We start from the raw sequence: 16,994 nt of genomic DNA, 5'->3' as shown, positions 1-16,994 counted from the left end.
TGAAATGGTTCGGTTTGAATTGAAATAGTTCTGAGTGAGTATAGAAGCTTGTTTTAAAAAGGGGTTTCATTTTCTTAGCATCCAAACCCTCTGTGACGAGATGTCACACAGGGCCAGACCTTCCCTTTGGCTCAACCAACAACACATTTGAAGGGGACAAGAGCAGAGCAGTGGAAGGTGCAGCCGCCCAAGAATGCAGCAGATCTGAATCTGCCCCAATCCCAAAGCTGTGTGGCTTCAGGGAAGTTGCCTCCCCTCTCTGAACTCTGCTGGAATGCTCAGAGCGACGCTCCCTCTCTGCTGGCAAACCAGGTCCCGCCAGCAGCCACGGAGAGGTGACCTCTTTCAGAGACCTGTGGCAACTGCCAAATATAAATACAGCTGCTGCAGAGATAGAACAAAAGTCCAGGGGACCCGGACGCTGTGCCCAGTGAATGGGGAAGCCACTGGGAATCGCGCTCCCAAGGAGCTTACTGCGCCAATGCGACCACTCTCCTCACCTGCCCAGAGGCTGCGGGGGCCAGGGTGTCACAAAGCAGACCTGGCCCAGGAGAGACCTGGGCCAAGTTTGAAGTTGATCATATTAAAAATAAGAGTGGATGAAGTTAGAGGGAGGGCCAGAAACTGAGAGTCCGTTTTCATGTTGTCTGACTTAAAGCGAGGAAATCCCTTCCCCTTCTGAGCCACAAAGTGAGACTAGATTCCTTTAAGCTCTGCTATGAGTTCCCAGAGTCCATGATGACAGTTACACCCAAGTCACTTCCACATCATTTTTGGATGCTCTCAGATGCATTTTGGCCTCTGGTGGCCCTGTGTTGCAAAACTCTCTTGGAAGTACCAGGAAGACGCAGGGCAGTTTCCAAGGGCCTCGTTCCACAGGACGAACGCAGACATGGTTCCTGAGGACACAGCACGCAGGGCCTGTCTGGACGTGGGGATCTGGGTCTGCCCTGACCTGGGTCTTAGCTTCTTCCACCAGAACATAGCTGGGTCGCTCTAAAAGCTGAGAATGGGCCCGTTTGTCAATTCTGTGGCTCTACGATCAGGATGACCTACATTCATGGCCTTCTCCCAAGCCTCTTGGACTTTAGATCAAAATCCTTATCTGCAGATTTCAGCTTGCACAACAGTGAGCTGGCTAACTGGGCAGGCGCCTGCTGAGGGCAACCAGGTCAGCTGGAAAGAACAGAGAAACACCTGCTTGAAGATGCTGGAGAGCTATTAAGCTGGTGAAGAATTTCCGGTCAGGGTCTGGGGGACGATAGACGCCCAAGAACCTGGCTTTTGAGGTTACTTTTTCATGAGGGAGGATTTGCTGAGAGGCCAAGTGATGCCTCTATTAGCTTTGCGAGGCTAGAGGTATGGAGGCTGAGACCCGGGGCTACCAAGGGGGAAGGGTGTGGCCACCTTCCTTGGTATGAACTGCGACAACCAAGTGCAACACTCCGAGAATAAGGGTGCATGGGAAGTAGGCAGGCGCTGACAGTGACTGTAGCTTTCTGTTGAAATATTTCAGTGCCTGATACTGGAGTGAGGTGACCGTATGTGGCTAGCAGCTCTCGATGCTGGGTGGAAGTAGACATAAATCCTCTCCAGTGAAAAACATCAGCATCTTAGGTTTTGAATGATTTCTAAAAACAAGTCTGCAGTCACAATGTGTAGCACACAATGAGCAATAACCAGGCACACAAGGAAACAAGACCACATGATACAAATCAGCAGAAATAATGGGCAATAGAAACAGACTCTAGGGGTTCTATGCCTGGGAGCCAACTGAGACTTTAAAATACTTGTGTTAGTTATGTTCAAAGAGATAAATTGGTGAGATGGAAATTTTAGCAGTGGATTGAAAACTCCACAAGAAAGAACACATGGACGTGTAGGAAGGGCTAATACCTAAAACACAAGGACACAGTGAGGAGTTCCGGTCAAGATGGTGGTGTGGGTAACTGTGCTCGGAACCTCTCACAACCACATCAACATTACAGCTAAATTATGGAACAACCGTCATTCAGAAATGCCTCAGATTTAGCTGAACAGACATTCTATAAATAAGGATATAAAGAAGCTACATTGAGATGGGCAGAAAATGTAACTGGGACAAGGATGAAGGATTTTGGAAGAGTGGAAAATGCTTATCACATGAAAGCATTTCCTATAGGTATAGGAAAGCAATACCTATATTTGCTTTCTATTTTTAAAACCTTACTGTGGGAAATGCTCTTTGGAAATACGTGCATACCTGTAAAAAAAATCACAGTGGGAGAAATAGTATCATTAAAGGCAACTAAAGAGAAAATTAGTGCACTGGAAGATAGTTCAGGGGGAAATATCCAGAATGAAACATGGAGACACAAAGGGAAAGAGATCACAGCAGAGAAGGTAGACGTAGAGGATGCCATGAGGTCTGATCCACATGTACCTGGGAGTCTGGAAGAGGAGAGAGAGAAGGGGACAGACGCAGTTTTTGAATAGATAATGATGGATAATATCCCAAAACCGATTAAAAAAAGACCTCGAGTCACAGATTCAAGGATCTCTACAACCTCAGGAGGGATAAATATCTTAGAAGCCAACAAAGAAAGGGCCAATAAGCATATGAAAAGGTGCTCAAAGGTTAGTTATTGGTAAAAGAGAAATGAAAATCACAACGAGAGGCTGCTTCATCCCTACAGAGTGGCAAAAATTAAAAATGCCCAAAACGCTGAGTATCAGGGAGGATGTGGGAATGCTGGGAGCTTTACACATTACTGATGGGAGTGTGAAACAGTACAATCACTGTGGGAAACAGCTTAGCAGTTTCTTATAAGGTGACACATATACTTAACCTATGCCCCAGCAATTTTACAAAAGGACTTGTATAAGATGTTTGTGGGTCTATATATTTATAATAGCAAAAATTGGAAACAACTCAAATGTCTGTCAACAAGAGAATGAATAACTGTAGTCATTTATACCACAGAATATGACTGCACAATGAGAGAGAACAGTGTTCTGATAGATGGAGCCACATGTGTGACTCTCAAAAGCCTTTTGTCAAGCAAAAGAAGACAGACATTAGAAAAGTTCTACATATTTTAAAAATAGATTTATTTAAAAATATTTTTTAAAAATTTATTTTAGAGAGAGGAAGGGAGAGAAAAGGAGAGAGAAAAATGTTGATTTGCTATTCCACTCAGCTGTGCATTCATTGGTTGCTTCTTGTATGTGCCCTGACCAGAGGTTGAACCCACACCTTTGCCGTATTGGGAAGACGCTCTAACCATCTGAGCTACCTGACCAGGGTAGAACGTTCTATATCTTGATCGAGGTGTTGGTGTACACAGGTGTATATATTTGTCAAAATGCATTAAACTGTATAGTTAAGATCTGTTCATTTTACTGAACATGAATTATACGTTACTAAAACCAGCTAATTAACAAACAAGCATAAGCTGCCAGAGGAAAAAGAGCCAACAATTAGGTGGAAAATTCTAGATATGCTGAAAATAAACTTCAAAAATTAGGGGAAAAAAATAAAGGCATTTTCAGAAAAACAAAAACATACTTTCTCACCAGCCGACTTGCCTTATCAAAGGTAAAATGAAAGAATATTAGAGAAAAATGATCCTAGATGAAAAAGTAGGATATTTAAGAAGGCCTGAAAACAAACAAGTAAGTTGAGGAAGGAAAGGAACTTGTTGAAAAAAAGAGAAAGTTCTGTGGAAAATAGGATCGAAAAGCCTGTGGAACACACATGATTCACGGGCCATCAACCCCTGCCAGCTCATCACACACTCATCTCCACGCAGCAGGGCCATGGACGACGTTCTACACGCCTGCCTTACAAATTTTATAGTACTTTTTTATTACGTTATTTTGGTGATTTGATTCCAGTGATTGGAGTCCTCAATATTACGTTAGGAGTTTGCTAGTGACATCTTATTTGAATTGAGTGACTTTACACACAGGGAAAGACGAAGTCAGCATCTTAAAAAAAAGAAAACCTATTCCTCCGCATGTGCCACAACTGGTGCAGGGCCGGCGTGACGCACCCACGTCCAGTTGCCCCCATTTCTCCTCAGTCCAGCTGGCCTCTCCCTACACTGCCACTGCAGTCATCCTGCTTCCACAAAATTCTGTTAGAAAGGTGTTCCATTCTATTTGTTTTATATATATAGATATACATCTCTATATATCTCTATCTACTTATCTAGATTTATACATAAATAAGAGTTTTTACAACAGCTTCATACTATATAAATATAACCAATATGCAATAAACTGAGCATTTGGAACCTCAATTGGAGGACAGTGGACATGTGCACACACCTGTGACACCATCGCCACAATCAAGAGAATGACCACATCCATCACCGCCGGTTCCTCTGACCACGCGGGAGCCGCGGGTTTTGCTCTGTCCTGACTTCATTGTGCAGCCTTGGAAACTGAGGCTCAGAGGCGGCCAGTGATTTGTTCCAAGCTGCCCAGCTATCAAGTTGCAGAAATGGAATTAAAAAGTAGTATGACTATGGGGTGCTGGGTCTGGGGCAGTCCTACGGCCACCAGGGGCAGAGAAAACCGTGAGTGGCATTTCATAACAAAAAGCCTCAGCTTCACGCCTCCTGTCCAGGCGCTTGTAAGTGATGCTGGGCTCTCTGAGTCCGGACATTTTTTCCCATGGATTAGAGCAGATTTTCCTGCCACCTCCCACCAGGGCCACCTGAGGGTGCTTGAGAAGCCCGTGCAATCCTTGTGGAGGACCCCTGCGAGGGCTTCTTAAGGTCATATTTCTGCTCCCTTTCTCTTTGGGGTTTTGGGGCAGCTGAGTCCTGCTTCTGTCTTCGTGAGTCAAAGTAATGGGCACACCCTGAGCCTGCAGGGCAGGCTCAGACAGAGTAGACTCTAAGACGTCCTTTGGACTCTGGTTCTTGCCAAGACACTGGACTGTGTGTGCTGATTTCCCACAGGGGGCTGCATAGCAAATAGGTGCCCAACACCCCCTTGGGGATAGGCAATCTAAACCTCGGTGTCCTAGGGTACAAAGTCAAGATGGCAGACACAGCCCCTGCAGGGAACGGGGAGCTCCGGGGCTGCCAGGAAATTGGATCTGCTCCCCACCACATACCATGGGCATCCAGAGCAGCTCAGTCTTGCCGGGAATGTCCCGGCTGGGGAGACAGAAGCCGGCTCCGACCATGGGCTGGGGCTGGAGTCCCCCGAGGGCCCGAGAGAGCTGACGCAGCTCCTCTGTGGGCCTGTGATGCCATCTCCACCCTCAGAGGTGTTTTCCAGTTGCACAGGAAGCAATGACAACGAGACACCAAAATGCTGGCAATCCCTCCGAATTCCGCACATAGTTCTCATAGCTGGGACGGGTGCCACTCCCAGCCTACTGGATAAACCGACCTGAGCCGCCGCTTACCAGAAGAGAAGGAACTGGATGCCAGTGCAGGCTTCTGAAAGTTGGCCAGTTGGGCTGCATAAAAGGAAAACAATGTGAAAAATGTGCCTGGCGGGGCTGAGGCAAGGCAAGAAGGCAAGAAGGGCCTTCGAGGAGCAGCTCTTGGTTCTGGTGGCTACTGAGGACGCCTCCGGGGGTGAGGCCCAGCAGCCCCAACCTGTCTGAAAGAAGGCAGATTGGGATGGAGGTCAGGCTTCCTGGGGGCTGCCTTCAGCAGGCGGACGCCCGGTAGGTAGCCAGCGTGCGGGAAGGGTGACGGCCTGCGGCCTGAGGGCAGGACAGGCCGGCCCCTCCGAGAGGCTGCAGCCCAGGTCTCTTCTCGGGGGCACAGCCTCCATGATGAGGCTCCCAGAGGGGTCCTGGGCCATCTCCCAAGTTTACGAAAATGGGGGCTGACGGCGCTGGAAGATGAGAAGAACGGGGTTCGGGATTCGGTTCTCCCACCGACCTGCCGCTTGACTGTTCTGTGTTTTAGACAGATGCGTCTTCCACAGCAGCGTGCGGGCCAGGCCTGGAAGAGGTGGGGCGGGGGCCCGCGGGGCTCGTGGCCTCAGAGTGAGCGCGCCAAAAGGGCCAGCCAGCGTTATGAGGAGGAGGGGCTGTGTAGGCCCCCCGCCACTGCTGACACTGGGGTGCGACATGCTTTGTGGGGGGCCTTCCTGGGCTCTGTGGAGGCTGAGCAGCCTGCCGGGTCTCCACCCACTGAGTGTCCCAGTTGTGACAACCACAGAGGTACCCAGACGGGGCCCAACGTCCCCTGTGGGAAGGCTGGGTTAAAGCCCCTCAGGAGAGCCCTCACGTCCACGCTTCTTTCCTGAATTTTGCTGTTAAAGACAAGAAGGATTATAGGAATGACAGGAAATGGGAATCGGGGTTGGTTTTGTGTGTGCGTGTTTTTTTTTGGTGGTGTTGCTGGCTTCAGGCCCCACCCCGAGTCAGGAGGGGCCACTCTCACCTGTGGCACGCAGCGACTGCGGGCACAGGAGGACGCCCACTTCTCCGGGGGCTATTTGGCAATAACAGGCATTTTCTACACCTGTTTTGTCACACTGACCCTTCCCCAGCAACCCAGCAAGGGCTCAGCAGAGGCTGCATGGCTATTTGAGGCCTATTTGGGGCCTACACAGCCCCTCCTCCTCATAACGCTGGCTGGCCCTTTTGGCGCGCTCACTCTGAGGCCACGAGCCCTGCGGGCCCCCGCCCCACCTCTTCCAGGCCTGGCCCGCACGCTGCTGTGGAAGGCACGCTGCTGTGGAAGACGCATCTGTCTAAAACACAGAACAGTCAAGCAGCAGGTCGGTGGGAGGGACGAGACGAGGTGTGGCGGGCACCCTTGTATGTTGACCCCAATGACCTTGTATAATCAACTCTCCTCAAGTATGGCAGGACCCGAGAATATGCTGGAATATGCTCCATGCCAAGGCCCTATCAGGTGACACAGGTGAATTTAAGAAAGATTGATAACCTTTGGTGGGCCTGACCTAGGTCAGGAAAACCCTTAACTGGGAGCAGAAATGACTTGAAGCTTCCAGGGATTTGATGCAAGGGAGACCCTCTGTCACTGGCTTTGAAGACAGAGGGGGCCAGGTGGTGAGGAACAGAGGCAACTGCTGGGAGTTGACAGCCAGCAAGGGAACAGGGACCCCGATCACGCAGCTGCAAGGAACTGAATTCTGCAACAATCTGAATGGGCTCAGGTGACCCCAAGCTCCAGATGAGACATTTCAGCTTCAGCCCAGTGAGACCCTGAGCAGCGAAGCCGGCCTGGCCACAGCCTGACTTCAGACCCCCAGAACCATGGGCTGGCACATGGGTGGCATAAGTGGCTAAGTTTGTGCTAGTTTGTTATTCAGCCTAGATGGCTGCGGCACAGGCCAGGGTGAGACCAGAGTGGTGTCACCTCACGGTTGGACTCGTAGTCCCTGTGCTAGGTGTTGGTCATGTGGCCTGGGGCAATTCCAGCTGGCATTCACAACTGGCTGTGGGTCATGGACACGGACCGGCGCGTGTTGGCACACGTGATTTCTCCCATTTCCCTTTATCACAGCCCTGAGATGCAGGTATAGCATTCGGGCCAGGGAATTTTCTGGTGGCCTCCCCATTAGTGGGCTAATCCGTTCCGTGTGGTTCCTATAAACTGGGACATGAGTGCTGCGAGCACTTGATCTTCTGATGGCAGAGGCCTCAGGGAATTCCAGCTCAGAGAGGGCCCTGGCTGCTTCCAGGCAGTTCCACAGGCACCGCCCCCCCCCCCCCCCCCCCCCCGTCTCCTCATCCAGGCTTCTGTGGCCCGCGTGCCTGGTGAGTCAGGGCCCAGGAAGGTGGCCTTGGGGGAGTGGGAGCAGCTGGCAGTCCTTGGGGGCTGCAGGGCTTAGCTCACAGTTCCTGGCAGCAAGTCGGGAAGGGTGGGGAGGGGAGGCAGGCAGGCGTCAGCAACTACTTGTCTTCAGAGAGAACAGCCTTCATTTTCCTTTAAAACTTCCGGAACCGGTAGCTTTATAGCTCACCAAGCTTCTGAATTTTTCCCTCCCAGGGCCCAGCAGTCGGACACTCACCCCTGCCTGCCATTAAATAGGAAAGAAAAAAAAAACCCCTCAATCCCTCCAAACACACACCTCCAGCCACATTCAACAGGACAAACAGTGCAGGCGGAGGATGCAGGCTCTTCCCGGGGCCGAGGGCCGACTGTTCCTGGGCGCGCCGTGATCGGAAGAAGAGAGGGTGTTTTGTTGACAGAACAAAAAAGTCCCAAACCAAAACAAAATGAGATGGAGGTCTGGGAGAAAAACAGCTCCTAAGTTGCTGGGAGCTGCGTTTGCAGATGCTTGTCCACATGCACCTCCATCGAAGTACTTTTCTTGCACACCTACTGTGTGCACAAGCCTCGGCCCTGCACACCTCCAGGGAAGACCTTTGCACCACAATTCATGTCACAGAAGTCTCTAGAACAGGGGTCTCACCCCAAGCAGTCCTGCCCCTCCCCCCGGGGACCACTGGGCAATGTCTGGGGACATCCGTGGTTGTCACGCCTGGGAGTGCTCTGGGCACCGAGTGGGTGGGGGCCAGGGATGTTGCCCAGCACCCCACGGTGCCCAGGACAGCCCCCCAGAAAGTGGGAATGACCCAGCCCCAGTGTCAGCTGTGCCGAAGGGGAGACCTGCTCTAGATTCTGCGGAAACATGCACAAGTGTCAGATGTTGGGATAATAAAGTCAGGGAGGGGCATGTTCTTTGATGTGTCCCCAGAAGCTGGGATAGGGCTACCTCCCAGGCCCCAACAAGATCACCTCATAAAGGGGATCTACAGAGAGGTATGGGTGCTGTGCTGGCATTTGAACTTCTATACGAGGCAGCCACACAACCTCTTTGATGCCCCTGCCCCCAGCAGCCAGGGGCCAAGCAGGCACCCCCTGCCTCTGTCCTCACCCCTGATGCGCCCCAGGTCTTCAAACACTGGGCCTCTCCCTACCCCCTCCCTTGTGCCTGCAGCTTTTCCAGGGTCATGGTCACCCTGGCCAGCATGGAAAAGGGCAGCCCTGTGAGGGCCTCTCAGTGGAAGCTCAGGGGCCGTAAAACCCTAGTAGGGGCTTTGCCAGGCAGACGTTTCCCAAGGGAAGGCACGCAGCACTGGAGAACAGTGTCTTGTGACTCTCTGTCATCAGTTCCTTTGTGTGCAGGATAAATCAGTCCCTGGACAGCTATATTTAGAAAGAGCCCCAGAAAGGGAATGAATGAGGCGCCCACAAGCCAGAGGGAAACAGAGCAGCAGGGCAGGCAGACACTGCCCGCGGCCGGGAGCGCGGAGCCCGGAAATGAGCAGCTGTGGGCACAAGAGGACAAAGAGCCTGAGGTGACAGAGGGTGACGGAGGGTGACGATGCAGCTGATGCGCGTGCAGAAGAAAAGGCTTTCTCTGTCCACCGAGAGGATGACTGCAGTCATGTGAGAGTTTGCAAGCCTGGGAACGGGGCTGGGCCAAGGCACAGGGAGCCTGTGGCTCATGGCACTTCTGCTCTAGGCTTCCTGACACTGAGGACATGCTGTCACCCTGGCCCAGTGAGGGTGTAGCTCATAAGCCAAAGGACAGGAGGGCTGGGAAGGGAAAAGGGGAGATCCAGGCTTCCCCACCAGGGCCCGGACAAACTCCTACACATCCTGCAAAACCCGGTGAAGTGTCATCCCCTCTGAGAAGCCCCTGGCCTGCTGTCTATGCACAACCAGGCCGCACTAAAACCCCTCCTCAGTGTATCCACAGCTCCTCGGACATTTCTTGGGCACTGCATCCGTTTCCTGTGACTGCTGGCACAAATCACCACCAACTTGGTGTCTTAAAATCACACATTATTTTCTGACAGTTCTGGGGCTAAATCCATACTTGGTCAGAGCTGGTCCTTCTGGAGGCTCCACAGGAGATCCGTTTCCAGCCTTTTCCAGCTTCTAGAGGCGCCGCGTCCCTGGCCCGTGGCCCCTTCCTCCATCGTCACAGGCAGCAGCGCAGCCTCTCCCATCTCTGACTCTGACACTGTCTCCCTCTCACAAGAACCTTGTGATGACAATGACCCCCTTATAATCCAGGATCATCCCCATCTCAGGATTCTTGACTTAATCCCACCTGCTAAGTTCCTTTTGCCATATGAGGTGACATATCTACAGGTCCTGGGGATTGGGACATGGATGTCTTTGGGAGTGATGGCGAGGAAGCTAGGCACCAATGAGCCACCTGAATAGAAGGGAACGGTGGCCACATTGCAGGTGTTTACTGAGGAGCCTCCTTAAGGAACTTATTCTATCCCCAGGGCCAGTCTCTCCAAGGGCAGGGGCTGCCAGGACCAGGCAGGCTGGGGCGCAGCACCTGGCTACACCTGCCGGCGTGCCCTGGGTCCACACACCCTTGAGCTTGGATCTAGAACCACGTCACTGGCTAGAGTTTCTTGCTCTGGGCTCTGTCTGTGTTGCTGGTCAACAGTACAGAAGGCTTTACACTGCCTCACAGGCTGTCTGGTGGTTACTGAGCATCTGAGGGACCTCCACCTCTGATGCTGTTAGAGTCCCGGGATAGGACAGATCCAGAGAGGCTCTACCTAAGAGCTGGCTGTAGGGAGGGACATCCTTTGTGTCAAAAATGAAAAAAACAAACACAAATAGAAAAGCAAAACAAAAACAACAGCCCAGCCAGTGTGATTAATTGCAGTTGCACCTTACCCAGGGTGGTCCTCAGGGGACACCGGGAGATGTCTGGGACATCTATGGCCATCGTGATCAAGGCGCTCCTGGCATTGAGATGGTGGGGCCAGGCATGCTGCTCAACAGTGCCCAGGATGGCCCTTCAAAGAGGACGACCCAGTCCTAGTGTCAGCAGTGCTGACAGGGAAGGAACCCGTCTGAGGGATGTCCCAGCCCAGGAGCCGGTTTCAGGAGATGTGCCCTTCCTTTTGGTCCCACCGGGTTCAAATGAGAAGCCAGGGTGGGCTGAGGATACTAATGTGGCTCCCAGGCCCCTGCTCCTGGCTCATGCTGTGAATCCTCAGTGTCCAGGCATGTCACAACTCCTGAGGGGCCCAAATGCTCATCAGACATGGACAGGAGGGTTTGGGGTCAAACGTCAGGGCACCCTGGCCAACAGCAGAGCACCTGGACGTCTGGATGGGACCCCTACTCAGGTGCCAACCCACTGTGTTCGGCTAGAAGCATGACCCTGAAACAGCAGTGTGGGGGATGGGGACAGAGGAGCAAAAGTCTGCGTCCAGGATGCAGGCTTTGGCCAGTGTAGGACGAGGATGCTTCGAAATAACCACCACTGAGGTGTCACTGGGCTGTGTCCTCCTCTGGGGACATGACTGGGATTGAAGCCACATCAGCACTGTGATGCTAAGTGTGGCATTTGGTGTCTCCTGTGGAACCTTCCAGAGAAGAGCAGCTGCAGAGGTCCCTGCTGAGGATCCCGGTGCCCAGAGCCCCAGCAACCAGGAAGAAGGTAATCTTCATGTCCAGGTGCCCATGGGTGGCAACAGGGCTGCAGGGGGGCCAGCTCTGCGTTTGCAGAAAACCCCTTGTGAGACTAAGTTTATTTCAGCAGCCCTGCGGTCTCTGCCGTGAAACAAGGTTTCAATGACCCGCATGGAATTTCTAACAATGAAACCGAGTGTCTGCTTCTGCTCCTGCTGACATCCCCTTTTGCGTCTGTCCAAATTCCATCACGCCTCTTCTTGCTAATGTGAGACACCACCCAGCCCTGGGCTGCCCTGAAATGCTGAGGTCTTTTGGGGCTCTTGCTAGAGAGGGGAACCAGGGCTACCTCGGGGCTGAGCACCCGCCGTTCAGTCTCTGCAAGACTTAGGAAGGAGAGTTTCGATCAAAACCAGCACACAGGAAGTAGGGAAAACAAGCAGAACTCAGAAATGTGATCTCGCACGGGCTGGCTTGATGAAGCAGCTGTGTACGAGAAGCTCACCTGGCCCTGGCCGGTGTGGCTTGGTTGGTTGGAGCGTCGCCCTGTAACCAGAAGGTTGCAGGATGGATTTCCAGTCGGGGCACATACCTAGGTTGTGGGTATGATCCGCAATCTGAGCACAGGCAGGAGGCAACCAACTGGTGCTGCTCTCTCGCATCGATGTTCCTCTTTCTCCTTTCCTCTCTCTCTCAAAGCAATGACAAAAACGTCCTCAGGTGAGGATAAAAAAAAAAGTTCACCTGGCAAAGTGCTGTGGGAGACCCCTCGGAGCTGATGGCGGACTCCAGCTGACAGGCAACAAGCAGCTAGATTCACAGTCCTACAGCAGCAAGGAGAGCAATTCTGCCAATGCCTCAAGGGACTTCAGAAGCAGCTTCTCTCCCATTTAAGCTTCCAGATAAGAACGCAGCCTGGCCTACGGCTGGATGGTGGCTTGGGGAGAGCCAGCTGCTGTCACAGACTTGACACTCCCAGGGAAAGTGACCACAGCTCTGGAGGGCTCTGAGGGTCCTGTTCAAGTGGCAAGTGGCTGTGCAGTCTGGGAGATCACGTGATTGTTAATTTTATATGTCCACTTGGTTGGGCCGTGAGATGCCCAGATATGTGGTCCCACATTATTCTGGATGTTTCTGTGAGGGTGTGTCTGGATAAAATTGGCATTTAAACTGGTGGACCTTGAGTAAAGCAGATTGCAGGTGGGCCTCGTCTAATCAGCTGAAGGTCCGGCTAGCCCAAAAGACAGATCTCTCTGAGCAAGTGGGAATTTTCCAGCGGTGGCCTTTGGACTGGAACACCACTCAGTCTCCATCCTGCAGCTTTTGGATTTGCCAGCTTCCATGGTCAACTCTCTAAAATAAACCTCTTTGTATATACACAGCCTGTTGGTTCTGTTTCTGGAGAACCGTGACTTTATGAATTGCCAGGTGCTTCGCGGTCAGAATGAACTCATATCCTGGCTTTGCTGTCCACCAGCTGGTGGGCCTTGCCAAATCTCTGTCCTGCTAAGCCTCAGTTTCCCCACCTATAAAATGGGGATAAGGATACCTGCTCTCTGGGGCTCCTGTGAGAACGAAGTAAGACAGAGCAGCCAGGCTTGGCCCACAGCCAGCATCTGCTAAGTGTCTGCTGAGTCCCTGAGTGGGAGCTGCAGATAGAGCAGGTGCGGCAGGAGGTGAGGAAGGGAAGAGACAGAGGTCGACAGCAGGCATGGCTGGGCTGCCTGGGAGCAGGGCCAGGGGGCTTAGTGCTAGCTCGCAGCCACAGCTCAACTGGAGCTAGCAGGGGCTCTCTGCCACCCCGCCAGCGGGCGCTGCGCCGCAGGGGCCTGGGCCCACAGCTGCGGCCATCAGCCTGGGCCGGCTCTCCTGACACTTGAACCCGGTGGAGGTGGCTCTGCTGAGACCCTCATACACGCATGTGTCCCAGGGGTACACACACCTCCTGCTGGATCTCTGGCAACTGATCTCCGTGTCAGAAAAATGGGTGCATATTTGTGCTTTGCTTACAGAGAGCATGCAAGGGCCAAGACCGCGGCGTCTGGTAAGCACAGGGAAGTGACCATGCTTCAGATCAGCACCGTGTCCGAGTCACTGTTACCGCTGGGCCAGGCTGGGGTGAGGCAGCTAAAGCACTCGCCTTGGGCGCAAAATCTAAGGGGCACCGAGAGCTTAGCCACTGCGATGACTCATACTTTCATGCAATGACTTTATAAAAAGTCAAAACTACCCACGATGAAGTAAATATCAAGTTTTTGTTAGAGACAGCACCCAACAGGGCTAGGGTGAGAGCGAAGTCAGTCCCTCTTTAATATTTTTGCCTTCACTGTGGATTTTGCTTTTGGCATTAATTTTGAGTTTTAGGAAATACTGCTACACTGATACAACTTATTGCCATGACTGGGTTTTTCAGTTTCCCCCCTAAATTCTGTGCCCGAGAGGAGGGCCTGGCTCTCCTCACCCTGGTCCAGGCTCCGCCTCTGACACTTGCGGGCTGTACGAAGCAGAGGTCTGGCGCATTCGGGGACACTGAAGCCCCAGAAGCACAAGCTGGAGGGAGGCGAGCCTTCAGCGAGGTGAATGGTGAAGCCACCGGGGGACCAGGCTGTAGCAAAGCCTGCAGTACTTCTTAGAACTCCGGGGAGTGCTAGCTCCCCTCACAAGGATGAGTGGTGCCATGAGCTCAAGTTAAGTCCCCACCCCAAAACCAGCCCTCCCTCCACCCCAGCAGCGAGCCCTGTAGGGAGTGCTGCCTGAGCCCCCTAAAGTCATGAGATAGTCTCGGAATGAAAGCCAGTCCGACCCATGCAGCTGCTTACGTCCTTGATGGGGAAACCTGTGCTGGTGCCCTTTCCTTCCCAAATGGATCATGGAACTTGTGGAAGTTAAGAGACACGCTTTTAGACAAGTGATGGAAAAAAATCCCAAGGAAAAGTAGGGAATGCTTTGAAGATGAAAATGCAACGCACTGACGTGTATGGACGTGCGGGGATGCAGTGAGGGGTCGGCGGTGCTTGGGCTGCAAACGCCTGCATCCAGGGCGGCCTCCGAGTCGCCACCTGACTTTACAACTTAAGGAACTAGAGTGAGAAGAGTGAGCGAAACCCAAAGGCAGCAGGAGGAAGGAAATGACAACGACACAGAGGAGAAAACGAAACAAAGCTAGACAAAGGGGAGGAAAATCAATGAAACCAGAAGCTGGCTCTTTGAAAAAGTCAGCAACTTTGGCAAACTGTTAGCCAGAACAATGGAGAAAAAAGGGAGAGCAGGGCATACTGAGGCCTTTTAGAAATGGATTAGAGGAGAAACTGAACAACTTGCTCCCTCATATTAGATAATTGGTTCTGCACACATCTCAGAGCCACTTGGACACAGTACACTGTTTCTGTAACTGTGGTCTTAGTAATCTTTGCAACATTCTTGGGAAGCTGGAGGACGTTATTTCGGTGGCAGAGATGAAAGGCATCCGCCCACGCGGGATGGTGGCTCAGAGGCCAACCTGACATCTAAACTCAGGGTTCCTGGTTCTGAGCCCAAGAGAGCTTGTCAGTGACACAATTCCCAGTATGTCATGTGCGTGTGAGATATTGTGGCTTGTTTGTTCCTTTTTCTCAAAAACGAGATTCCAAGCTCATGAAGTAAAGATAAAATGCTACATACCTTTTATAGTTTTTCCAAGAAACGCCTCTCTACTCTATTTTAAAAAGGAGAAAGAGGGGGAAACAAGCATGGTTAAATCTTTTTTACTTAAGCATCTCCAGGTTTTTGCACAGAAATTACTTTGCTATTGCCAAAAACGTGGCACGCGTCCTCCAGGGAAACTGGGGGCGAGTCCCCTTATTCTTCATACCTGACCACGGACCCATTCAGAAAGACAGCCTGTTTCTTTGAGGGGTGGGGGGAATCAAGTTTTCTTCTGGAACTTGTATTATTCCACTTCAAAACACGGGGACCCCAAGTCCAGCCCATCGGACGCATGAGCACGAGAAAAACAAAATATCCAGCCACTGAAGCTGTGAGTGTAATGTGTGGTGTTTTTCCATGTCTGGTTTTGTACTTTGATGGAAGCCACGTGCCGGGGGGAAAAAAGGGAGAGCTGGAAAAAGTGAACTCGGGGGCAAACCAATTAACCTCGAGTGGAAGAGGTGACAGGTATATGGGCGCAGGAAGGCGAGGGATCTGAGGCTGGCCGCCCTGGGCCAGGAGGTCAACAGGAAAGGAAGGAAGTCCCATGATCAAGCCCTGGGGGTGGTGGACTCAGATACTTTGGAGCCACCTTTTTCCACAGAAGGGGACCCCTTGCCCCAAGCGGAACGCTGGACAACCTTGGACAGAACCACAACTCTCCCTGACACTCCAACAGCATGAGGGTCCCTGGGGGCCACTGTGTCCAGCTGCCGGGGTGCCTCTGAGAGTGCACGCAAGCCTCCACCCTGCTCCCCACACTGCACCAGCTGCCCTGAGAGTGCGCTGCCCAGGGAGGTCCCTCCCTTTACTAATTCCCGCCGAGGTACAGAAGAAGAGGCAAGCGGTGACCCCATCCCTAGCTGCAGTGTGGTCTACATGGCCAGCAGATGAAGAGGCTTCAGGGCTGGCTGCACATGCGCTTGACCAGAAGGATGCCCTGTACTGCTCTCCCAGGAGGACCCTTCAGCTGCTGGGCTAGGATCACACTCCAAAGCTTGCTGTAGACCACCTTGCAGTTGTAGAGGAGGCTGGTCCTGGGGCTCATTCTACTGTGGGCTTGCCCTGGGGAGGTCAGCAGGGGCCCCGGCCCCCAGACCGATGCAAGCCCAACTTCCTGCACTGTGAGGCCCACTGGAAGGCTAGGCTGTTTCCCTCTGGCTCTGGAGGTCTCCTGTGGCCTCGGAGAGCTGGCCCCTCTTCCTCTGCAAACATTTGCTTTTTCCGCAAACAAATGGGGGTTTTTCCATCTACACAAAGGGACACGCTAGGACTGCCCCTCCTGAGTCAGGGCTGAGGGCCATCCTGAACATGGGGTGGGAGTGAGGTGGCACCGGAGGCTGGGGATGGGGAAGTGAAGTCAGGCAAGAACCTCCTAGGCTGAGGCCCAGCCTGAGTGTCACAGAGCCTCCGGGGTCTCAGCCAGAAGGTGGTGGTGACTGGAAGTGGCTTTCTCTAAAGCAGAAGTCTCTCCCCCTCAGTGCTGCTGACATGGCCGTGCTGGGCACTGTGGGGTGCTAAGCAGCCCTACCCACTTGATGCCAGGAGCACCCCAAGTTGTAACAACCATGTCCCCAGACATGACCCAGTGTCCCCTGGGGGATAGGATCACCTCTGTTTGAGACCCCACCTTAAGGGAGGGCTAGGCGAGACACACACAGAAATAAGGCACCAAGTAGGGAGAGCTAGTGGGCCCGGTTGGGAGACAGGACCACTGCTGGCTGGGAGGCCAGGGAGCCGGGCGCCTGAAACGTCTGCCCTATGCATAATGACCTAATGACCATGGGCCCGCACTGGCACCAGGCCGGAAGGTTACATAGAGTCTGTGCTCACTGCCTACAGATTCTGTATTTGTGAATTTGCCTACTTGCTAAAATTTATTTGTAACCCCCAAATCAACACACCCATTACATTCAATGTTGC

General features: G+C 52.5%; 1 protein-coding gene across 5 annotated transcripts in view; it reads right to left on the bottom strand.

Moving 5' to 3' along the window:
* Positions 1–16,994, bottom strand: part of GNG7 (G protein subunit gamma 7) — a 115,116-nt gene that overhangs the window by 11,936 nt on the left and 86,186 nt on the right. Inside the window, exon 3 of one of the 5 annotated variants that reach the window (XM_054586922.1) lies at positions 5,405–5,458. The exons of the other annotated variants lie outside the window; for them this stretch is intronic. The gene's annotated coding sequence lies outside the window, so the exon portion shown is untranslated. The remainder of the gene's footprint in view (positions 1–5,404; positions 5,459–16,994) is intronic. 5 annotated transcript variants of the gene reach the window in all.

This window comes from Pteronotus mesoamericanus, unplaced genomic scaffold (assembly GCF_021234165.1).
Source record: "Pteronotus mesoamericanus isolate MK-2021 breed Mesoamerican mustached bat unplaced genomic scaffold, CSHL_Meso_final contig_1210, whole genome shotgun sequence".
Classification (NCBI taxonomy): Eukaryota; Metazoa; Chordata; class Mammalia; order Chiroptera; family Mormoopidae; genus Pteronotus; species Pteronotus mesoamericanus.
This window is presented reverse-complemented; position numbering and strand designations above follow the sequence as displayed.